The sequence below is a fragment of the Alosa pseudoharengus genome, unplaced genomic scaffold, assembly GCF_046254945.1.
Source record: "Alosa pseudoharengus isolate Yale_2024_CS ecotype anadromous, Long Island Sound unplaced genomic scaffold, YU_APseudo_1.1 YU_APseudo_1.1_scf_1, whole genome shotgun sequence".
Classification (NCBI taxonomy): Eukaryota; Metazoa; Chordata; class Actinopteri; order Clupeiformes; family Clupeidae; genus Alosa; species Alosa pseudoharengus.
The window spans coordinates 19712752-19733095 of NW_027468564.1; the positions used below are offsets into that span (position 1 = coordinate 19712752).

The 20344-nt window shown below is 42.5% G+C and overlaps 1 protein-coding gene across 1 annotated transcript in view; it reads right to left on the minus strand.

Moving 5' to 3' along the window:
• Positions 1–1094: 1094 nt before the first annotated feature.
• LOC143126765 (protein NLRC3-like) overlaps positions 1095–20344 on the minus strand; it is a 34283-nt gene continuing 15033 nt past the window's right edge. Inside the window, exon 7 of the mRNA XM_076288288.1 lies at positions 1095–1259. The gene's annotated coding sequence lies outside the window, so the exon portion shown is untranslated. The remainder of the gene's footprint in view (positions 1260–20344) is intronic.

The following is a 20344-nucleotide window of genomic DNA, read 5'->3' on the forward strand; positions in this document are numbered from 1 at the left end:
CTCAATGAGTCCTTGCCCCGTGCACTCTCTCACTCTCTCTCCCTCTCAACAGGCGCATCCCTCGTCAGCATGCACATGTAATCCAAACATTCACAATCGTGCAAGACGACTGGCTAAATTGCTATTTAATCCGCATCATTAGCACGCTGCACGAATTTGTTCAAAACTGTTGCTAAATTGTAATCATCTCAATCCCGATGAAAATGGAAATGTATTTTCCAAGACTCAAAAGGGCCTGTCCAAAAGTATTCATTTGAAACTTAAACACACATGGGGAAACTGAACAGTCTAGTAGACTATGATAAACTAGCAAATTAAGCTACTTTGTTTACAATATTTCCAGGCTTCAACCAATGCTGCTTTTCATTCAGACTTACGTGCACATTTATTTATTTGAGTGTTTTTCATGATTGTGTTGCTATTTCTTTTCCCTTCTGCTTTGATTGATAACTGAGGTGATTAAAATCAGAGGAAGGTTAAGTTTAAAATGTTTAAAAAGTATTTAAATTGAACTTTTTTTTCTTCTGGTCCTTATCTGAAATATTTTTTTTTTTTTTAATTCAATAATTAGCGATATCGACTGATATGAAATACTTATATAATAATAATATTGTGATACAGTTTTCAGCCATATTCACCAGCCATAATTCTGATTCATGACAGCAGTGCTAAAAGGTGTAATTTTTCTCCTTTTACATTCTCTCAGAAAGAGGCTCACATGTTGGCCTGGGAACCCATTTTAATCTAAGAGCGTATTTGAATTTGCCCTGGCAGATCCATCTGGCCACCCTTCCATTTAAATCCATTTCCAAAATATCTAAAAACCCAGGAACCAATCATCACCACTTATCTGTCATGGGACAAGCTATGAAAGACAGAGGAGGACAGTTACTGCTTTGTACACAATCAATGGCTGTGCTGATGGCCACATAATTAAAAAGGATTTGATATGACTTTAATATACCAATTTTATAACAGGCTACTCAGGCTACCAAAGTGATGTAGGCTAACTGTTTGACTGTTATGTTGATGTGGTTCTCTTAAACTATGAGAAAATAGATCACCATAAATAAATGTCAATCACCAACCTTAATATATGCAGCTTGCAGTTGGGACTAGACAGTCCTTTTGAAAGAAGCTGAACTCCAGAATCTCCCATGTAATTATTACTCAAGTCAAGCTCTATCAGGGAGTTTGGTGACTGTAGAACTGATGCCACAATCTCAAAGGACTTATATGTGAGTTTGCAGTCAGCAAGTCTGGAAGACAGTGTGACAAAGTACCAATTATTACCCATTAATGATAAAGGGATAATGTAGCAGGTTACATAAGCATTGCAAAAGTCATATGTGACATTTTAATATCATACCAAAGTGCAGTATTATCACACAGAACTTAGGGACTGTGCGATATTTACCGGGGGGGGGGGGGGGGGGGGGGGGAGGGGCCGGTCGTCAGGGGGGGGAGGGCCTAAGATAATTTTTTAAGCCTTAGGGGAAGGCCCAGGAGAAATGTTTTGGCCTGGGGGGAGGGCCGAGGGAAATTATTTTTTCCTGATCCATGATATTTTTTCCCCTGATCAATGATCCGTTTTCGATATTTTAAAAGGTTTGTAGGCCAAAACATGATTCACGTCTCTTTGACAGAGTGGGCGAGTCCCAAAAGTCGCAACCCTACCTGAATCTCCCACAACTCCCCTCGTAAGCTTGCAGGTCACCCGCGGTTATGAGTCATAAACCAAATATTTCAATGATATTCGGGTCATTTGCGGGCGGATCAGTTAAAATTAATTAAATATATATTTTCTACAAATAGGCCTACTTAAAATATCACGAGAAGGCTAGCATCAATACAGTAAAGCATCAATACAGTAAGTCAACAGTAAAGAAGCTGAAGACGCGAGTTAAAATAATAAAGACACCCCTTCAGGAAAAGCGATATAGGCTATGGGGAATATTGGGAAAAGTTCTTAAAGATGACAGTAGTACAAGTTATGGTCTATGTAGGCCTACTTCTTGCAAAGCCATTTAAAAGTATGACAGCCGAAACGGGCAGCCTGCAGGAATAAATCTTATGGCACAGACTACACAGCCATATTGTCATGACTTCCTGGCTCAAGGCCGCCACAACATAAAAGGGGGAGACCACACCGGAGTATATTTAACGAGAAATAGGTTTATTAAATAAACTATGTACAGAAGTCAGTAAATGTGTGCCAAAGTAAAACTGTGGTGTATGTCAGTATAATGAAATGTAATGCAAAAAGATGTGTCAGTGGGGAGCGCAGCCGCAAGTGTGATGTCGAGCAAGCCAGAGCAAGAGGCCCCTCGCGGACTGCGAGGTCCAGGTTTTATCCAGCTTCCAATTACGCCACCAATTAGCCACGTCATCAGAAACCTAGAGCTCCCCCCTGCAGGCCGAGATACAAAACACAAAAGAGCTGCCAAACACCAGACAGACCAAGAGGGCTAGTGATTAACCCAGCATGGTAAAGCTGGAGCGTCACACCTCCCCCCTAAGAGAACAGAGGCCCATACTTATGGTACTCTGATTCACTATAACTCACATCACCAATAATAATAAAACAAATCAATAAAGAAAAAATTCAAACTGTAACAAATGACTCATTCACTCTGGAAAATCACATGCACGCACACTTCTCCGTGATCATTCACTCATGGTGGCACAACCATTAAACCCCAGACTGGACTCTCACCACCAGCCTCCTCCATGTTCTACCCTCCAGCAGATCCTGGCGCCTGGACAGCAAATTAAGGACAGACAGAAACAGAGAAGACAAAGATATGGACATGCACACAATCACACCGCCCCATCCGGGGCCCGAGACAACGCATCGGCCATCACATTCTCAACTCCCCGGATGTGACGAATGGACAGTCTGTAGGGTTGCAAAAAGAGTGCCCACCGCATAAGGCGTTGGTTAGAGTTCTGCAATGACTGGAGGAATGTGAGGGGGTTGTGGTCTGTAAGGACCACCACAGGATGTACCCCACCCCCCACGTAAACATCAAAGTGCTGGAGCGCCAAGATTAATGCAAGGGCCTCCATCTCAATTGTTGAATAGTTCATCTGATGTTTGTTGAACTTACGCGAGAAATACCCAATAGGCCGATCCACACCGCTTTCATCAACCTGAAGGAGAACTGCACCGGCCCCCACCTGGCTTGCGTCCACCTGTAACTTGAAAGGCTGATCTAACTGGGGCGCAGCCAGGACTGGTGCAGAGCTCTACAACAGTTTCGCATTTTCAAATGCCTGCTGGCACTGAGCAGACCACACAAACTTCGCAGAACTCTTAAGTAAATTGGTCAGAGGAGCAACAACTGTAGAAAAATTACAACAAAAATTCCTGTAATAACCAATCATTCCTAAAAACCGCATCAGCTCCTTCTTAGTAGATGGAGGAGGAAACGCGTCTATGGCCAAAACCTTGGCTCTTACCGGCCTAACCTGACCTTGACCGACCACCTTGCCTAGATAGACTACAGTGGCCTTGGCAAACTCACACTTCGCTAGATTCACTGTTAAATTTGCTGCCACCAAATTTTCAAACAATGAGCCAATGCGAGCAAGATGTTGCCCCCAGGTGTCAGCGTAAGAAACTACATCGTCGATGTACACTGGGCACCCCTCCAACCCCGCAACAACTCTATTCATAAGCCGTTGAAAGGTTGAGGGGGCGTTACGTAACCCAAAGCTCATCCTACGGTAAGAGTACAGGCCTGAAGGAGTTATAAATGCCGAAATCTCTTGAGCTCTTGGTGTTAGTGGCACTTGGTAGTAGCCTTTCAATAAATCAAATGTACTCACAAAACGGGCAGCACCAACTTGATCCACACAATCTTCTATTCGTGGTAAAGGAAAACAGTCTGGTTTTGTGACCATGTTCACCTTTCTGTAATCTGTGCAAAACCGATAGGTGTTATCTGGTTTCTTAACAAGCAAGCACGGTGAAGCCCAACTTGAGTATGATGGCTCAGCTAACCCATTGTCCACCAGGTACTGCACACTCGCCTCCAAACTCCTATGTTTGTCTGGGGCGACACGATAGAACCTCTGCCGAATAGGCCGAGCATCCCCCACGTCTATATCGTGCTCAATCAGACTGGTACAAGTTGGCGTGTCTGAAAACAAAGATGAAAACTCAAAAATGAAAGACTTTAACTGTTCCCGTTGCTCCCCACCCAAATGACTCAAAAGACCATCCAAGTCAGCCAAATTTTTTGTGTTACTCAACCGCCCTTGCAGGACTGCGTCATCTGGGCCACGCACACCATCCTCAGCTGCCACCTGAGATGTGTCCCATGCACCCTCCACAACAGACAGCCCCACTGGTTTACCCTCACCCTTACCACCCTCCCCCTGAGAGACAGAAGAGTAGTAAGGCTTGAGCAGATTTACATGGCAAAGCTGCACAGATCTCCTACGCTCCGGAGTGGACACCAGATAGTTTGTGTCAGAGACCTGTCGCACAATGGAATAAGGACCCGAATACTTAGCCCCGAATGGTGAACTAGGAATGTGCAGTAATGCCACCACTTGATCCCCTGGGCTAAAAACTCTCTCTTCCGTCTTACGATCAAAATGTCGCTTCATCTTCTTTTGAGCTTCTGTCAAATTCTCACTGGCCATCTTCCAGGCTAGGAATAACCTACGACGAAAACCCTGCACATACTCAGACAGATTCTCAGGTGGCTCAGTACTTTCCAAGTCACCCTTCAAAACGGACAAAGGCGTGCGCACTTCATGTGCAAACACCAGTTCATTAGGAGAGAAACCTGTACTTTCCTGGACAACCGCCCGTGCTGTCAATAACAGCCACGGTAGGCCCTCTTCCCAGTCCCTTTTTAACTCGACACAATACGCCCGCAGCAAAGATTTTAACGTAGCGTGAAAACGCTCAAGCGCCCCCTGACTCTGCGCATGATATGCACTGCTAAGGTTGTGCTTGAGTCGTAGCTGTTTCAATGCTTCTGCAAAGGTTTTAGATGTGAAATTGGACCCACGGTCACTTTGAACCACTTTTGGAATACCAAAGATAGATATAAATCGAGATAACGACTTCACAATGGACTTGGTAGTGATGCTCCTCAAGGCATATGCCGCTGGATACCGAGAAGCCTGGCACATTATGGTAAACATATACACACTGCCAGATTTTGATGGGGGCAATGGACCAACACAATCAATTATTAAGTGTTCAAAAGGAGTGCCTACAGATGGAATCGGATGTAGGGGTGCCGGTTTAATGCATGCATTCGGTTTACCCGCAATTTGACATACATGGCAAGATTTAATGAACTTCGCTACATCCCTTTTAATTTGCGGCCAATAGAAGTGTTGAAGCAGCCGACTGTAGGTCTTCTTCACTCCAAAGTGTCCATCTACCTCCCCGTGAGCAGTTTTTAACACAATACTCCGGTACTCTTCAGGCACTACTACCTGCAACACTGGATATGCCACCTCCGTGTCTGCATGTGGCAACCAACTGCGAAGCAGCAAGCCATTCTGAACACAGTAACTGTTATTAGACTCATCTGAAGCCAAATCAAAATACTTTGCAAGACCTTTATCCTTTAGCTGGGCATCCACAATTTCACTACGGGAGAGAGGTGTTGTAGGAACACCTGTAGGATATGTAGGAGGTAATGTAGGAACAAATAATTTAACAGTACTGTACTTGGATACATCAGCTGTGCCATTGCTCGAGTAACTGCACAGGCAGTGAATACCTCTGGAAACTCCTTAAGACACTCGTCTGGCTCAGCCAATGGCTTAACCACCGTTTTAACCACAGGAGGTGGTGCTGGTGACCCCTCCGGCCAGACACAATGACCCGCCAGATTGTTGCCAATAATAATGTCCACACCATCTATGGGCAGAGATGGTCGAACCGCAATCGTAACTTCCCCATTAATAAATCCAGAGTACAAACAGATCTTATGTAATGGCACTGAAAAAGATTGAAGTCCAATACCACGTATTAAAACAACACTACCTGTGTCTGAGACAGAAGAAAAAGGCAAAACAGATTGGCTAATAAAAGACTCGGAGGCACCTGTATCCCGCAAAATTTTAACAGGAGCCCTCTGAGCACTGCCTACCAGGGAGACAACACCATCAGTAATGAATGGAGTGTAATCAACACTGTCTGATAAATTTGAGTTACCAATAATCTCCACTGGCACATTTGGCTGCTCAGATTCCAAAGACTTAGAAGTAGACGAAGCCATATCTGATTGATCAGCCTCAACATAACCTGCAGGAACAGGCCTACTCTTAGCAACACAGCCAACAAATGTGCCACTTGTCTTAGCCTTGCTGCGTGCACTTAACAACGGACATTCTTTCTTCCAGTGCCCAGTCTCAAGACAATAGTTACACTTATTTTGTGCATCGCTCTCCCGTGCTCTAGTATGACTGACCTGTTCGAACCTTACAGGAGGGCCCGAATTAAAACGACGAGGACGATTTTATTCATTACGCGGAGCAAAATCACGCACCTGATTTTTGTGCGTCAACACATATGCATCGGCAAGTGCAGCCGCCTCAGAAACTGTTTTTACCCCATGTTCACTTACATAAACAGCTACACGTTCGACCAGAATATTTTTTAACTGTTCAACAACAAGGAGATCACACAATGCCTCAAAAGTATCAACCCCTTCTGACAGGAGCCAGCGGTGAAAAAAACTTGTTAAGTCCCTAGCCACCTCCGCGTGAGTTTGTTTGTCGGTCTTTTTCCAGTTACGAAAGCGTTGGCGATATGCTTCGGGGACTAACTCATAATATTTCAAGACATAATCTTTAACACATCGATACACTTTTCTCTCAGCAGGAGACAATGCAACAAAGGCCTCCTGAGCTTTTCCGACTAACACAGTTTGTAGAAGCAACGTTTTATCCTTGTTGCTCCAATTTCTATCAGAAGCAACGTTTTCGAACAAAGAAAAAAACACGTCTGGATCGCGCTCATTAAATTTGGGAAGAAATTTAATCATACCAGACAATCCCGACGGCTGGGTCAAAACTCCCCCACTAGCAGGTATTTTGCCCTCAGCAATCAGATTAAGCCTCTTACGCTCAATTTCCCTATCCAACTCTTGGTGTTTAAGCCTTTCAAACTCCAACAACTCATTATGTTTAAGCCGTTCCATCTCCAATAAACGGTCCCTTTCTCTTTCTTGCGCTTCCAATTTCTTTTGCTCAAGCTGCATTTGCAACAGCTCTTTTTGTTGATCAAACGTCAGCTGGCTAGATGTAAGAGACAACATGCCGGTAATCGAGGACGTATCTAAAATTTGTGTTCCCGTCGGATTCAACCCAACTGATGCCTCTAAAAGTCGTGCTGCTGGATTTTTAGGCTCAATTGGAGTGCCCCCTGATAGCCCTACCGGTATGTATAGGTTCGCGCATGCATAAAAGTTACCTTAGTTCGTTGTGTTTGTGACTTTAAACAGTGGATGTGCTTTAGTAAAGCTTTGTGCTTCATTCAGCATTTTAAACCAGTTCTTACGCTAACGTTTTGACCAGCAATGTATCTCTCTTGCCTACCTTGCCTCCCCATTTTTATTTTCGAAAGAAGTATGTCCATGGCCAAATCTTATCCTAGTGTTCTAATCCTTGGTGGTTGCGTGCGTGCTTGCGCTCTTATTCTCATTCTCTCTCCTGCGCAAACATTATGTCCTGCATGCCTGCGTGTAGTTCTACTGCATAAAGTTTTGCAAATAAATTAGTTTGTTTTACAGAAATGGACTACTGCATGCAGGCTATAACCAAAAGCACACATTTTGTAAATAAGCGGGTCGGATCGCGGGTCGGGTATAATTTTGTCCTAATTAATATTCGCGGTCCGAGTTGCGGTCGGGTTGATTAAAATATCGGGCGACCGCGGGCCGCTTGTGACCAAACCCGCGCAACACTGGTTTGTAGCCCCGTGTGTGTATGTGTGCTTATGACATTTGCTGGCCGTTTTAACCTTGTAAACGTCATTTTTCCACCAGTTTTATTTGATTCAGGTAGGGGGGAGGGCCTAGGAGAATTTTTTTGAGCCGGGGGGAGGCCCCTGGAAAAAAAAAATTGACCAGGGGGGAGGGCCAGGCAGAACATTTTTAACCCGATCGTCTGGCGACCGGCCCTCCCCCCCCTGCTAAATATCGTACAGTCCCTTATCCCTAACTTGTTCAGTAGTGTAATGCTGGTAGGAATAAATGATTTGCGAGCCCGGTTGGTTTATTTTTGTTTGTCACTGTCAGTGGAAAAAAAAACAGGCAATGGAGCAGAAAGTTAAAATACACTCAACAAAAAAGCGATAGAAAAGGACCATCATGTCTCTTTCTACTCTGAACTCCGCATGAAGTACATTCGCTGCAGACCCTTTTTATAGATGGCATCAGTGATAGCTTGGCATCTATTATTGTTCCTAAGTATACAGTAAGTTGGTATGTTGATATGGGAAGATATGGTACAGAAAGTTAACCATGTGAGATTTCTCATGCAGTGTTTTGAGGGGCTTCAGTTGGTTGAAAACGTATGGACATTATCGGCTTCTACACACAGTTGCGTTCAGTCAAAGCATGCCAGTGGGTGTTCCCGACGGTAGCTATGCAAATGACTTGAAGTATAACCATAATTTGATTGGTTGGTGCCGTCCGTCGATTGGCTTGATTGGCTGGTGCCGTCTGTCGGTGCAGCAACAGCTCAACGCGAGCGACGGGAGAAACGCGACGCAACGGACCCACAATTTAGTTCGGCAACAGATGACGTAAGCCCATGTAAAGTGAATGGGATGCGTCTCCAGCACTGCAACGCACGCAGCTGTGTGTAGAGGCCGTAAGTGTCCTAACATGAAACATCAATATTCCCAGTCAATCACCCACAGGTGAAATAGGTGACTACATCATCACATGGCCACACCAGACCCACTAAAAGTACTCCACACTCTAACACAACTGTGGCCCACAAAACCAAAGTTTACAAATAATATTATTCAACATTAATAATTTAGCCTGCATATACATATAGGAAGGCTATGTAATTTCTAAAATTGTATTTTTGGACATGCAATATATATTTTTGTATGCAACTAGTCTGCAAAAATGGACAGCCGGACGTCGTCTGCACTTTGTTGGAGATTACATTGACTAATACACAGCTGGATAAAGTGGGATTTGGCAGGTGGGGGAACCCTCAAATCCAGTGGCTGTGTAACAGGGAAATATCACTCACCGTGGGACAAATTGGGTATTGTGGTGTAACAATAGCCTAGAAATCTAGACGCGCCCCTAGCGGCAGCAAATTACATTTGCTGCCAGGGCTAGTCTAGCAACTCTCCGTTGACTTGTGAGCTCTAGAAATCGAAACTAAATCTGGCATTGAAATCGTGTATAGAGTCGTTTGTTGGGCTTAACATAATGATTGATGGCAGAGTTGCAACGGTTTGGCTTGAATTCCCTGCTACTTGAAAACAAATATCCTATTGCGTCCTATTGCGTGCAGAGGGAATTTGAAAGACAACTGATTATCCCGACCCTCGGACTGAGCACTGCGAACGGTGAGTGCCCAGACCTTACATTTTAAAGTGGGTCTGGCTCGCCAGGCTAGTGTAACAATACTTTTAGGGACAAGTAGGGATATCCCGATACCATCTTTTTTTATCAAACCGATATGAGTATGTGTATTTGTGTACTTGCCAATACCGAGTACCAATACCGATATTTCTACCACAAAATAACTAGCATAAAATTGCAATGTATTTTCTTCTGTGTTCTAATTGTTACAATAAGTCTAAAATAAATATAAATAATAATGAGTATCAATTAAAATATATAACAGCAGGCTATATTAAACAAAAAATAAACAAAAATTCTGTCTAAAACAAGCCTCCACACTGGCACTGTGTCCATATCTTAATTAAACACATTATTAACTAGACTATTTTGCACTGTCTCTCTCAGTAAAATCTGACAGGGCAACAAAACATGATCCCATGTGACCCTACTGTAGTTCTAGAGACCTTTGTAAAATTGGTGTGGCTCCTTTAGAGCGAGCAGCCACCTAGCCACCTAGCGAGAGAGGGAAAGAGAGAAGATGCTTCTGCCATCTACTGATTGCTGCCAAAACAGAGTTAGTGAACGAGACTTATGATATGTCTACACTATTGGCCATTAATAAAGCAGTGATTTTTTGCAAACTATGTCTTGCATCTGCCTGTTGCTCATGGCTTCGGATACAGTAGAAGTGAATTAGGCAGGCGCCGACTTTGGTCTTGGAGCATATAATGATCCGCCTAACGTGACGATAAATGAAATAAAGGCAGAAAAGGTAACATTTCTCAGTATAAATGACCAAAATGTGTGATAACAACACTGCCCAATCTAACCAAGTGTTACTGATCTTATATTAAGATAAAAAAAATATTTTTTGTATTGTTTTTAGTATGAAGAGACTTCATACTAAGCGCTCTCTCAAAAGATAATTTTGACTTAATTTAAGAACACTTTGACTTATTTTAACGAGTCTTATCAAGACAAATTTACTTACCGCACTGGCAGAAAATTTGCTTAAAAATAAACTATGCAGCATTGGCCATTTCCTTACTGTTTTCTCGTTTTTTGCTTCTTTTTCACTGGCTCTGTCATGACAAATGTCTGAGAAACTCCATCGCTACCTTTTTCTAGCCGGTGCCTGCCGTGTATGTGAGACGTGAGACGGCCACCATTCAACCCGAAAAAAAGTCATATAACCATTCCAATGACTCTGAAGCTGTTAAATGAAGGTAAATTAAGCTAAACAAGTTGCATATTAAGGTAAATAACCTGCATAGTAGGGGTGGGCGATATGGACAAAAAATAATATCTCAATATATTTTGTGATTTTGACGATAACGATAATTAGCCGATATCCTTTAAAAAATTGTTTTTGTTAAAGTCTGAGTTACTTTACAGCTCATTATTTATGAATAGCATCATTACAATAATAACCAATAACCTAACCTGTGACTTTTTAACCAAATCAACCAATGCATTGTCACTCTATGACACATTTCCAATTCTGCCCCCACTTGTGTGTGTGGCAATGACATGGTCCAGCCAGCTACATTAGAGAAGATGAATAGGCCTAACAGTTTCCCAAGAGAAAGTCTGAAGCTGAAGTTCCTTTCAAACCTTTGCATAGGATTCACTGTAAAACTAAGCAGACCAACAGAGTATATCTCAGTTATGTCCTTCAATGTTTAGTTTAAGAGCAATCATGTAGGCTAGTGTAAGGAGTCCTAATGTTTCTATACTGATCAAACTCCTGATCATGTGAACTGTTGATTAATTACCCTACCACATGATGGTATGACCTCATGGTGGGCCCATTGTCACATATTGCTGCGACAACAACTTTTGATTATATCTCTAACCTTTGCCTTTTTCACAGGAGAAACTAACTAGGAAGCAGGAAATGTAATTAATGTGTACCTTGTCATGTCTTGATTAATGCACTCTCACTACAACAATGGTCTCAAGTCCCATCAAAGTACTCTCAAATCAGATGACCTCCAACCATGTGATCCCAAATCAGCTGACCTCCAATCATGTGATCCATATCAATGTAACCAACCACAAACTAGGTAGCCTATTTAAGTGAGGTTCACAGAGCATTCTAGGAGCCATTCTCTAGTCAGAATCTCCCGCACCACTAAGGTGTGTAGTCATCATCCTCTGAGCTGATATGTTCATTCTCTGATTGCTTCATATGGTTTCCTAAATGTTCCTTTAACCTGTTTTTGTAACTTTCACATTATTCATTTTGATGTACCTTCTATAATGTATTGGATGAATAGCTTGTACCTGACAAATAAATTGTTATGCTTTGACCCGCATAGTTTTCTAGAGTTTCTTTAGATATCCCTCAAGTTTAAGATGGGCCAGGAGGAACGGCTAGGATTAGTCTCCAGGGCCGTGGGGGCTAAATCAGTGAAAGTGTAGGCATGCTACCAGGAGAACTGGCCATCGTATTGTACTGTGGTGGGTCACTGATTTTATTAGTAGTCTGGAATTAGACAGCTAACCTTAGCACACCCTGAACCCTCTGTAGCTTCAGTAAGGTGTTCTGTCCAGATGAGCATAGTGGTCCAGGCCAGCACTATAGCCTCTGACCGACTTTCACACTAGGATCATTACTCAAGTGAAGGCGCCTCCCGAATTAATCGGCCGAGGAGGGCCTCGCACACTATTCTTGGGGAAGATGTGTCTAATTAAACAGCTAGAAGGCATTCTTGTAACAGCATTGTGGGTAGGCTCACATCGGCCTACTATGGATAGTAATATTACTTTGACCGAAACTTCTCCATATCTAGCGGGGTCAGAATCATTAGGTTAACAGGGGTTCTATAATCAATTGTTATTTCCAACAGCGCGCGGACAGCTTCACGATTAGCTTATGGATAATGTATATGAGAATGGTTAACATAATCGGTAACCGTAGATATTTAGAGCGAACTTCAGTCCATTTACAAAAGAGTTACATGAGAATAGTTCTTTGTTTACAACTGACTATTAAAATACTCAAAGGCTAATGTTTTCTCTCCATATAATACCATGTAGGAAAAAAACGTGACTGTCTCATCAATGCTACTTGAACAGAAGTAGCCGCATAAAATCCCAAGTAGGCTACTCTCGCTGCACAAAATAAACATTAGGCGTGCGTGTGACAATGTTGTGACCCACTAGTGATCACGTGACACTTGCTCTGCTGCAGCCAGGGGCTTTCTTCCGCATACACCTCCTGGGAATGTATGAGTCTTCAATGCGTGATTTCGAGTGTTTTTCCCCCATAAGTAATTTAAATACTCGATAATGGCAATTTGCACATCGTTAAAACAACAATCACGATATTATCGCAGACGATATATATTGCCCACCCCTACTGCATAGTGTGCTTTTAACTCATTGAATGCCAAGCTGTTTTCGGAAGCTTTGTCCTAGAGTGCCAGCAATCTAGACCATTGTGGATGATTTTTGTACAGCCACAGCATATTCTGTGTTATAGCTATGAACACATACAATGGCTCGTTTAAAAGGTGAGACTTTAAGCTCTCAGTGGGTGCAAACCGTAGTTTTCATCAAAATCGCTGTTTTTTTCTAGAAATGGAGTTATAACGTCTTTCATGAAATATGAAGTATTGCCTGTAAACTTTCCGGGAAGTGATCAGCGAGACCTGGCGAGACTGCCACCTAGTGATGGACCCACGAAAATGGCCTGGTTTTGAGATGACACGCAAGCGATTACATCAAAATTTTTTGGTATATCCAGTTTTACATTTTTTTTTTTCCGAAGTGTTTACAACTTAGTGTTAACTAATAATTGTTGCAAACTGGACTACGAACAAAATATTAGTGCATTCCTGGATCTACATCCTTATGCATGCTTCCTGCCAGGACTTTTACGGGCTTTTCCCAAATCACGGAAGAAATGTTGACGCAGCGGTATAGTAGCAGACAATCAGGCAAGTCTTATTTAAATAAACTCCTGGTGCACTTACAAACTTTCTAATGCCTCGTTATTGGACTAAAAGGTCGTAGTTGTACTACTGCAGAAGTTTCATACCATTCAGGGCATTATTAGTGGGGTAATTTACGAGATAAAAGTTGGTTCCATCACGACTGCAGAACGTCATTAGTTTCTGACAGCGCTACTCGACCAGGGTTCGAGGACCCTAGGGCCCTAGGGTGAAATTACTCCGAACCATCGCTTTAATACTTCATATGTAAAATATGCCAACATTTCTGTTAATTCATTTTATTTGGTGGGTTTGGGGTTGATTAATCATTCTTCCGTAGGTCCTGTGTCAGGCCACAGAAGCACCAGTAGCACCAGTTCCGATACCATTTAGTCCGCATCTTCACTTAGGTATAGATTTAGGTGGTGTGTGTAGGGCGGTGCAGACTGCCACTAAAACATTGTGTGAAATAAACTTTTTATGTTGTTTTTTTTACTCATACTATTTTCTTAGGCATATGTGGTTTTACAAACCGGAAGGGGTGGGAACTTGTGCTTAGTAGGCCGTCATGCAAATAGTCCAGGGGCATGGGACGAAGTTACCCCAGAAGAGTTTCACAGGTTTCTGGGGCTGATCATTTACATGGGCTTCACTTCCTTCCCTAATATCCATCGCAACTGGGGAACCAAGTCTCTGCAGGGATCGTGGGCCAAATTGTTCATGTCACACAATCGTTTGTTGGCTGCACAGTTTAGTTGTCTGCTAAAGGCAATCTTTGTAACATGTCTGAGTCTAGTTTGTGGTAACATCCTCATTACTCAATTTACAGAGCACTCTTCGGGTGAGTATTATTGTTCTTTGTGGTACTATTGCTGCCCTTAGTTGGGCAAAGGGGGACTCTGTGAAGTAGTTGTGCTGTCATTCTAACATAATAGACAGATTTGGCATAGTCAGAGTGTAACACCTCATTCTTTACGGTTCAAGAGTTACAGCTCTACCAGGTTTCTCTGAAACTGAGGGCCAGATGTACTAACGCTTTTGCGCCCACTTCAGGCGTATTTGTTTCGCAATGTGCGTGTAAAATCATTGCGAGGTATGTACAAACAGGCCGCAATGATGTAAAAGCTTTGTACTACCAAAAGCAACCTCAACTTTCGTTGGCCTTTTAAATGTCTTACTTTCACTTTCACGTCATTCACTTAAACTTTCCTACTTGCTAGATTTGACCAATCTTCCATAGCCTACGTGCACAAGTAGTTTGAGTAGAACTACTGATCTTCATTATCTCCCTGCTTGTTTACATCTTATCATGTATGGTATTATTTCATGATCGCTAAACATTTGATTATTTTTAATGTTGTCATCAGTTAACCCTCTAGGCGCCACAGGCGACTATAGTCGACAAGATGCGGTACTGAATAAAACGGCCGATTTAGTCAAATAGGGTGTCATATTTCATTCGACCTCCCCTCCACTAGATGGCAGACATGTCATACGTCATCCCCGAGTCCGAAAAAGGGCACGCTTTAAACAAAACTTTCACGCTACAGCTGCAGTGAATCAGTGCGTGAAATACCGGAGCTAGTGTGCGTGTGAGCCACTTTGTCAGAGCGATATTGTCAACGTCAGCGAGTATTTGCATTAGATTATCGTCTAATAGCATCAAAAAAGTTTACCTGAAATGAAGTGTTGGGTCTTCTATTCGCGGACCCTGATTCTGAAGGGGAATATCTGCCTTCAGAAAATGACGGTGATTCGTTTAGTGAGGCTTCAGATGCGTCCCTGCCTTGCAATGATGCAGCTGGAGAAAGTGAGAGTTTACTCCATAGTTTAGCTTACACCAAGCACAAACGTTGAATCGTTTGCCCAATGTCACTGGTGGGAATAATGTTTCACGGGTTCGGAGTGTTCATCGGGAAGTTAGCAGGGTAGTGGTGTGGCAAACGAGGCTGGAGGTAGCCTAATGATAGCGCTAGCTTCTGTCTTCTGAACGTGTGCCTCTCCACAATCGCGGCGACAGTAACGTGGTGGAGCCTTTGTCTAATGCCATTGGGTATGTTAGACGAGGTCGAAGTGCTCATAGGACAGTTAGTGGGGAACGTAGTGGCAGTGTGGGGAGTCGCAATGAGAATGACAGTAGGCCTAGTCCGAGCTGCGCAAATTCTCTCCACTGGGTGCGCGCGAGGCAGATCTGGCCATGCTGCTCGCATGGTGGAGGTGGTGACACGCTCTCTCCCTCTCCCTCTCCCACACACACACACACACACACACACATTAGGTCATGCATAGTCTATCACAAGATGATGGGAATGCCGGCCCTGTATGGATAGGGATAGGGAGTCATTATCTCTACAGCAAAAGGCCTGCTACATAAAAAAAAATGTCAGCCATTTATTAGTAATGATTTACACTGTTGATTTGCTATCTATTTCCCTGATCATTTAGGACATACACTATGTGTTCCTTTTTGTGTGTTCATGTCCTTGTGATGTGTGTGTCTTTGTCAGCTAAGAAAAAAAAAACAAAAAAACATCAACAAAAACAACAAAAAGAAAAAAAATACTAACATTGTCTCTTGTCTTGTCTCGTCATCTAACTCCTGATCTGTGCCTTGCCGTGGCAAATGAGCTTTTGAACTAAACAGGTCTTGTCTACTTGTGTTTGTGTGTCATCTGAATAATATATATGTGCCCCATACATGGAATCAGAGTGCCTACTGTATATAGTAAATGGAAAATCTCTACAGCAAAAGGCCAGTCTACCGCTACATGCTTTTGGTTTGTTACTGCCATTTATTAGTAATTATTTACACAGTTTGTTCACTACTTACTATTTACCTGAGCATTCAGTATTGTGCAATATAGCATACAGAAGGTGAGGGACATTTTGGGGGGAAAGAAGTGGTGCATTTTATCATTCAAACATGCGACTTTTCATGAAAATTCTATAATCCAAGATGGCCGCCACCATATGACGTCATAATATGCAAATTAGATATAAACATTTAATCTCTACATAAACTTTGGGTCATCCTTAATATTTCTCTAATTCACAGAAAGTCTCTATCTCTTATCACTTTTAAGATATAGCCTTTTGAAATGAAGATGTCAAAATTGATCGTTTCGGAAAAAAACCTCTGGCGCCTAAAGGGTTAACTTCATTCAACTGCGCTTGTATGTAGGCGCTGCCATTCAGTTGTGGACGTTCGTAAATTGTGTTTATGGGCGGAGAAAGGCAGAGAAAGGCGCAGTTTACACTAAGGATTGAACGATTGATAAATACGACGGAAACTTGGGTCTGACAGCGTTCGCAATCTGCGGTGTGTCCATGATGCTGATTACGCTACATTCGCAAATGTACGTACATCTGGCCCTCAGTGTTAACTATGTGGGTGTTAATACTCCATGAGGGGGACTATTGAGTCCTGTGGTCGGCCATTTTGGCCCTGAAAGTAAATAAATATATGTGTGTGTGGCTGTGCAGTTTGGAACTACTTCAAGAACCTCCATAGAGTGCTACTGTACACTGTGTGCTTGACTATAATCAATTCAATTCAATTCAATTCAATAATTTATTGCCATGTCAACAAAGTTGATTGGAATTTGTCTTGGTGCCATTCCAGTTAAAAAAAATTACAATACACAGGACAAACACAGGAACATACAGAACATGAAAGACACATACCGGACATGAAAGACAATCACATAGACAAGCATTCAAACCAGTAAAAAGCAGTACAAAAAAAACCTTCCCATAAAGTGTCTTGTGCAGTCTATAAAGTGCATATGAAAGAGGTCATTTAGTACAGATTTGCTCTGCAAGGTGACTGAGCATCAGAGCCGGACAGTAATGGAGTACATTTACTTGAGTACAGTACTTGAGTACAATTCTGAGAGATCTGTACTTTACTCGAGTATCATTTTTGGGGAGTACTCATGACTTTACTCAAGTACATTTGAGAGGCAAATATTGTACTCTTTACTCGACTACATTTCTATCCATAACCGTGAGTACCCGTTACTACTTCTAAAAAAAAAGGAAAAAAGAAAAATCTCGGAAACCCTCAATTTGTTGTTTCCCTCTCAAACGTGATTGGATTGTGCAGGTGCCACTGATTGGGACAGCCTATCAGCAATCACCTTGAGCTTTCCGCCAAAGTCAACTCCGTGGTCAAATTTAGATAAGAGACGAAACCATGGACGAAGCAATGGATGAAGATGCAGCAGGTCCATCCTGGGAATGTGCCAACCTGTGGCCCCACCTCGCCAGACTATTTCAATTTTCTGAACAAGTTAATGATAGTTTTTGCTTCAAGTGTTTCAATTACAAAATAGTATTTTGTATTTGAAATACGTATTTTAAATACATATATTAGAAATACTGCCCATCACTGGCAACATGGTAAAAAGATGAAAATGACTTGATTTTACTTTCAATTCCTTTTACATTCTCCAACATTAACATTTTTCATAACTCAATGTAGGACGATTCTGTACATAAATGTAAGCACTGTGGCAGTAGTAATGCAATATTTAGAAAATGTACTCTTGTACTCTTGATACTCAAGTACTTTTAAAAACAAGTACTTCAGTACTTTTACTTAAGTATACATCTGACTGTTGTACTTTTACTTGTACTTGAGTAAAATTTAGCAAAGGGTATCTGTACTTTTAGTCAAGTAATGAAGCTGTGTACTCTGTCCGCCTCTGCTGAGCATTAAGGAGCCTCATAGTGGCAGGGTAAGTACTGTTGCAGAAACGAGATGTTCTACTCCTGAGACTTTGGACTCTCCTACCAGAAGGCAGTAGTTGGAAAAGGTACCTGGCAGGGTGGAAAGGGTCACCTAGTACTTTCTGGGCTTTATGGCTAATCCGTGTGGCATAGATGGAGGCTACAGATGGGATGACATGTCCTATGATTTTGGATGCAGAATGCACCACCTTCTCCAACTGCTTCCTCTCTGAAGAGGTGGTGTTACCATACCAGACAGTGATGGAGAAGACAAGCACACTTTCCACTGTAGCTCTGTAAAACTGGAGCATTGCATCCCTAGCTACACCAAACTTCCTCAGCTGGCGCAAAAAGTGAAGCCTCTGGTGGGCTTTGCTTATGATGAGGTTGGTGTTGACCTCCCACTTTAGGGACTGACATATGGTGGTGCCAAGGAATTTGAAACTAAACACTCTCTACTGCCTGGTCATCAATGCTCAGAGGGGAGTGAGCTACTGTATTTTTTCTAAAATCTATAATCAGTTCCTTTGTCTTGTTGATATTTAAAAACAGGTTGTTCCCCTTACACCATACCTCTAAGGCTGCCACTTCAGATCTATAATCTGACTCACAGTTCTTACTGATAAGACCCACCACAGTTGTATCATCTGCATACTTGAAGATTTTTACATTCTCAGAATGGGACACACAGTCATTGGTGTATAGAGAATAGAGCAGAGGAGAGAGGACACATCCTTGTGGGGCCCCAGTGTTGAGAATACTGGGTTTGTAGAACAGGTTGTCTATTTTCACCACCTGCCGCCTGTCTGATAAAAAGTTTAAAATCCAGTGACAGAGGGATTGATTGATTCCCATCAACTGGAGTTTACCAAATAATATAGTGGGTATAATAGTGTTAAAAGCAGAACTGTAATCTATGAATAAAACTCTTGCATATGTAGCTGGGGCCTCTAGGTGCTGCAGGATGCTGTGGAGGCACAGGGAAACAGCATCCTCTACAGACCTGTTAGCACGGTAAGCAAATTGATAGCTGTCCATCCCAACACTGGCTAACTGTCTACAGACGAGCCGTTCATTCAATAGAGGTCAGAGCAACAGGCCTGTAGTCATTCAAACAGCTGATATTTGATTTTTTAGGTACAGGGATGATTACAGCAGATTTAAAACATGCAGGGACTTTGCATTCCCGAAGTGACCAGTTAAAAATGTCTGTGAAGACAGAGGCAAGTTGATGGGCACAGTTCTTAAGAGTGAAAGCAGACACACCGTCAGGCCCTGCTGCCTTCCTCACATTATGTTTGCAGAGCAGGGCCTTGACTTCATGTTCTTTGACCACAAATGGTGGGCATACAGGGTCAGTTCTAGCTGCAGGGGCTTTGTCTGGTCGGGGGCAGTCAAATCTGCAGTAAAATTCATTAAGCCTATCTGGTAGCTGGGGGTCTACATTTTGTGCTGCCTGTTTAGTCTTGTACCCAGTTATTCTCTGTAGTCCCTGCCATACCCCTCTAGTATCTTTAGCCTTTAATTTATCTTCTAGATTGTCTCTGTATCTAGCCTTTGCTTTCTTCACAGCACGTTCAAATTGAAATCTAGCTACTCTATATTGATCTTTGTCACCACTTTTAAAAGCATGATTTTTCTCTGTACATAATTGTTTTATCTCTTTATTGAACCATGGCTTATTATTACTGAAAACAACCACAGACTTTGATGGTATGCAAGAGTTCTCTACAAAGTTAATGTAGGAGGTGACTGTGTCAGTGAAGTCGTCTAAACCATCGCATGTTTCCCTAAAAACATTCCAGTCCGTTTGTTCCATACAGTCACTTAACATCTCCGCAGCAGCAGGTGTCCATTGTCTTACTGTCCTTATGGATCGTTTAACAGTTTTTAGTTGTTGACGGTACTGAGGCATTAAAAATATCATATTATGGTCCGATTGACCTAGAGGCGCCCGCACCACAGCACGGAACGCCTGAGGAAGTGTGCAATAACATTGGTCCAGTGTTTTCTCACCTCTCGTGGCAAGGTGAATCTGAGGTTTGTACCTGGGGAGTGATTTGTTCAGGTTGACATGGTTGAAGTCCCCCATTAACAGAAGTA